The sequence below is a fragment of the Nuphar pumila genome, chromosome 2, assembly GCF_984573655.1.
Source record: "Nuphar pumila chromosome 2, dmNupPumi1.hap1.1, whole genome shotgun sequence".
NCBI lineage: Eukaryota > Viridiplantae > Streptophyta > Magnoliopsida > Nymphaeales > Nymphaeaceae > Nuphar > Nuphar pumila.
This window is the reverse complement of record NC_143250.1, coordinates 145,858,840-145,864,399: the sequence shown is the minus strand read 5'-3', so window position 1 is coordinate 145,864,399 and position 5,560 is coordinate 145,858,840. Positions and strand designations below refer to the sequence as shown.

At 40.7% G+C, this 5,560-nt stretch overlaps 1 pseudogene; it reads right to left on the bottom strand.

Moving 5' to 3' along the window:
* Positions 1-498: 498 nt before the first annotated feature.
* Positions 499-1,142, bottom strand: LOC149847500 (ethylene-responsive transcription factor ERF019 pseudogene; annotated as a pseudogene).
* Between the last annotated feature and the right edge of the window lie 4,418 nt (positions 1,143-5,560).

Here is a 5,560-nt window from a genome sequence, read left to right as displayed (position 1 = left end):
GCTGTATGGGGACAGACATATTGACTATCTTTTTTTTTTAATCCTTCCTAATAACAAAGTGTGTTGTAGCGTAATCTACACTTCTGCATTTGACCTCTCTCTCTCTCTCTCTCTCTCTCTCTTATAGGATGTCATTTGGATTGGATTTTATCTGATTTCAATGAAATTCGACTTCTTTTGGTCAGATTTGATAATCCAAAACCATATCCGATTGTAATCAGATGCAGATATGGTTTTGATATTTTGCTACCGAATCCAACAGATATGTGGATTTGATGAATATCTGAATCCAATTACATGTAAAAAAGCAGATTTGGCATGTTTTTCACCATCCAAGTTCCAATTTGAACCCAAATCCATTTAAACAATATCCAATTAGTCGGATTTGGTATTCACCACATCCGATCCAAATTCGAACAGTCCATATGTCAAAATATGCACGAGGTGCTGCTTCCTTTGAAGCCGCATAGTTGAATAGGGACAATTTATTTGCCTTCATGGTTCAACATAGTTTATATGTCTAGGAATGTATTACCCCGAACAATTGCATATAAAAATAAGGTACATAAAATTCTACATGTAAATTTCCATATCATCCACCGAGATGCTCAACTCCTCTTCCCTTAGCTGGTTCAGTACGTACCCTCTGTTGAACCCCTCCAGTTCATCCCATATGATGCACTCTTGAGTCTCCCTACTCTCACATCCTTCCTGCACTGTGTTGGTGTTGATCTCCTGCGACTTTGATGTCAGCTCTGTGTCCATAGTCATGCCTGCCTCGGTAGCGACTCTCCTAACGGACTTTGGTGACATGTCCAGCCTCAGGAACGCCGGTAAGTTGTCGGGGAAGTTCAGTCTGTTAACTGCATCCGGCCCTCGCAGGCAGAACATGGCCGTGTCGTGCGCTATGGCTGCTGCTTCTGGGGTTGAATACGAGCCCAGCCATAGACGGTCTCTTGAACCCGGCAACCGGATCTCCGAGACCCACTTCCCCCATTTCCTACGACGAATGCCCTTGTATGGCTTTCGGCTTCCGGCATCAACCACATTTCTGTGTTCTGACCTCCACATGGTGCCGGATCTTTGTAAGCAGCTTGGTACTCCGGTTGGTAATGGATGTTGCTAGAGGTGCAACAAGACTTAAGGGGACAGGTCTGTGGAGGGGAGGGCTCTTATATAGGTTGAAGAAGGGAGGTCAATGTTGACATGAGGATGTTTTGCTGTGTTTGAATGCAAGAACAAGAGGAGTAGAACTGGCCAAGTCATCCTAGAGGGAGGTCAAAGTAGGTGAAGGTACAATCCAATGGTCTTTGGACGGTGGGGGGGGGACGCACCCCACAAAAAGGTGAGATGGCCCATGGAGAGTTCCCGTGTAAATATGTCCAGCCATAAATATCACTGGAATCTTAGAATAAGAACAATATATTGGTCCCCCAACTTTTCTTAGGTAGGCACTACTAGGGACAGAATTGATTGTCTGTTTTGCTAAGCATATCAATGGTTCGGATATTTGACTGGACCTAAATATGTTTAGTGAGACATATATGACATATGATTGATAATCAGATGTGGATTTCCCTAATATGGATTTGACTCGCATCTGTATCTCGTATCCAATTAGGCTCTTGAGAGCCGGGGTTGGAGATGAGATGAGAGGGGTGATGGGAGCGCCTCCCATCTCTGGCTTCCAAACATAGCCTTACATTATGAGGCCCCACAAGGGGTGGGGCCCCACGACCACTGTCTTGCATGGCCCACTTCTAAAAGCTGCAGACACACCCATGTGCTAGCAGGGCTTGATCCGGTGCCTTCATCTCAGCATCCTCACAACCACCCTGCTGGCCATGCGGGCAACACATGTTTTAAGACTATTAATTCTTTACTGGTTTCAGGTTATGGTTGGGGTTGGTTTTGGAAGAGGAGCACTTAAACCTGGACGCTATCTTAAATTGGTTCTGGTTTTAGGTTGGGATAACTTAACAATATGGCTCTGGCCAAGATCTAATTACCCGTACTGGGTCGCCTGAATGGTAGTGGGCTTGGGAAAAAGGTGTTGACCCCTTCGTCTTGTCTTAAGTTCGAGGTACACTGGTGGACTTAGGTGTCAGGTGACCCCACCTGAACATTACCTGTTTCGGTGGAAACTTCATGACAAGAAAAAAAAAAAAAGGGGGGGGGGGGGAGGGGGGGGAAAGAAATTGAATCCAGACATGAACCTTTCATGTTTCAATCCTGGCCCATCTCTCTCTCTCTCTCAGACACTTTTTTTTTTTGAAGAGGCAAGCAAGGGTTAAACAGACCCCTACCGGTTATACAATGATACCATTGGGATTTGAACTTGCAAAGTTCCAACACAAGGTGACGTGCACTAACTCAAACTAGTTGAATGGTTTCTTAAATGTCAATTATGTAAGAAATTTGTTGAAAAGTAAAGATTTGTCTGGCTTGGTGTCTAACTCAAACTAGTTGAAAGGAGAACTGAGAAATTGACCATGAAATGGACAATAATTTCTTTGTGTGCTGTCACCTAACAAACACGTTCACACTTCTCTCTTGTCCCTAAAGAGTGTTGAGAAGTCTAATCCAAGTTGCTTCTAGTGGATTTCAAGAACTTTGTCACTTTTCTACAAAAAAAAAGACTACACACAACACCAATTCCAGGACTTCTCTCATTTCAATGAATACATCAACATTTTATTGTGATATTTATATTTATTGGTAACATCTGAAAAAAAAAACTTCATTTTATCTTGTCCACTTTTCTCTTTTAATTTTTTTTTGGACCTATTTTCTGGTACTTTTGAAAATTTGGTTTTGTTTATTCTTGTGCAGATTCCCCAACAAAATTTGGAAGAAAACAAAACGTTCTGCCTTTAGATAATATTCTGCTTTTTGGATGTGTACCACGTGAATGAAATAGTAAAGTTTGAAAGAGACCTCTTTACATGGGTTCACTTGACTGCTTCAAGTGATGTAAACCCATCCAAGGTGCTGGTCAAATAGACTACTGCAAGGGAAGGCTCACATTCTCCCACCTAATAATAATAGGCCAATGCTTTGGCCGGTGTCCCAAGTGTGGCCCATTTGAAAATTTGCTCCACTTTGAAAATGCTCAATTGAATTGGGAATAAGTTCCCTAATTGTGACATGAAAATATAAAAAAATAAACGTGTACTATAGAAATGAGTGATGTGTATCTTTAGAGACCATTTATCTCCTAAACCATCCCAGCCCCCCTTAGAAAACATATTTGCATGCATTTTTTTTTGTTTAATTTAAAAGATAAATGTGATTTCTATGCTTTATTTAGTAGAAAATATATTAGTTTAACATTTTTTATGTTTAGATGTGTTTTTAGCTCAATGAAAAAATCAACGGCATATATTGCATCAAAAATCGATTAATTAAAAGTCATTTTTTTTGTTAAATTGATTCGATCCATAACAACTAGCTGAGGTTGAACACCTTCTGTTCGGCTCCTTTACCAGTCTTAGGTAGAAGTATATGACTAGAAGAATTTTACAATACCAAACTATAGCAATATCAATTAATAAGTTTCTTTTCAAATACAACTTTTTCTCAATACCGCCATGGAAGCTAATTTTTTAGCAATAAAATTACATGATTTAAACTAAACCCTAGTCTCAATTAGCTCCGGTTCCCACCGCTTTTGACTGTTGAGTAGAGTAATGATGTCTCTTTTAAATGACTCAATTTGTTTTAAGTCAAAGTCTTCGCGGTGGGGGCACTCACACCCAAGTCTTTACGGAGCCCATCAATTAAAGACACCTGGTGAGAGTTGAACCTGATAAGAAGGGGTCAGCACAGCACCTTTTCTCAGGCCCACTGCCACTCGGGTACCAGCCATCGTTGGAGACAACAGATCCAGTATCAGACCAAGTACATCATCAAGGATACCTGACATTCATTGATTGGACGAGTAGCTCGCAAGGTACTCAGTCGTCATTGGATAAAAAAAGTCATAAAAGTTGCTTTGATTCATTTATTATAGGGAGAGACCGCTCTCTAAGGAACAGAGTCCTAGTACGGTTGCTGTCCTGGTAGCATAAAACAATTTACTGGCAAGTTGGATCTCTAGATGAATTTACTTCGGGAGTGGTTACCGTTTGTGTAGTTATACACTGCCAGTCTCAAGCCCGGATAAAGGAGGAGGGTTGCAGTAGGCATGTGACAGCCAGCATAAAAACTTTGTCATATCCTATGAAAATGAACCAATATGAGAATTTCGTTGGGGCGTTCCCTACTGAGCGACGCGTTGTACTCTCTAGGCCCGGAGGCAGTGATAAATGTGCAAGGGTTGCTAGGTCGTCGCCCAGAAGCGACGCGTCACACCGGCGCTCGAGTGTGGTGTCAAATAGGCAAGAGTTCCCTCGCTTTGTTGGACGGGTGAGAGTAAAGAAGTTAGTCCAAGACCATAAAATTAGGTTAACCACTTGGAACATAGGGTCTTTAACTGGTAAGTTGGTAGAGTTAGTAGATGTTATGTGTAGGAGAAAGAGTGATATTTTATGTCTTCAAGAGACCAAATGGGTAGGTGGGAAAGCTAAAGTGATAGAACCTTGGGGATATAAGATTTGGTATACAGGAATAAATAGGAATAAGAATGGAGTAGGGATTGTTATGAGTCGTCAGTTTATAGATAATGTAGTTGAGGTCCGTAGGAAGGGTGATAGAATTTTACTTATTAAATTAGTATTAGGTACGGATATTATTAATATTATTAGTGTTTATGCACCTCAAGTAGGTTTAGATGATTCCATTAAGCATCAATTTTGGGAAGATTTAGATGGAGTAGTACAAGAGACATCTTATGGAGAAAAGCTTTTCATCGGCGGTGACCTTAATAGACATGTAGGCATTAGTAGGGATGGATTTGAGAATATCCATGGAGGCTATGGTATAGGAGAAAGAAATGAAAGTGGAGAAAGGATTTTAGATTTTTGTTTGTCCTATGATATGATCTTAGCAAACACTTGGTTTAAGAAGAGGGAGTCTCACCTAGTAACATTTAAAAGTGGGGTTAATACGAGTCAGATAGATTTTTTCCTACTTAGAAAGAGAGATAGGGGTTGTTGCATCGATTGTAAGGTTATACCAGGAGAAAGTGTAGCTACACAAAATAGAGTCTTAATTTTAGATCTTAGAATTAGACAATGCCGCAAAAGGGATAGACATAGGATAGATCCTAGAATTAAGTGGTGGGCACTGAAAGGAGCTAAACAAGGAATGTTTGTAGAGCAGGTAGTTAAGGAAGTTGATTGGTGTCTCGAGGAGGATTCAGAATCAATGTGGAATAAGATAGCGGGTGGTATGAGAAAAGTAGCTAAGGAGGTATTGGGTGAGTCTAAAGGCGGTGCACCACTAGGTAAGGATACATCATGGTGGAACGAGGATGTCAAATTAGCTATTAAGGTTAAAAGAGAGTGTTATAGAAATCTAAGTAAGAGTCGTGATAATGAGAATTTGGAGAAGTATATGATAGCAAAGAAGGAAGCTAAAAAAGTTGTTCGAAACGCGAGGGCTAAGGTATATAAGGAGG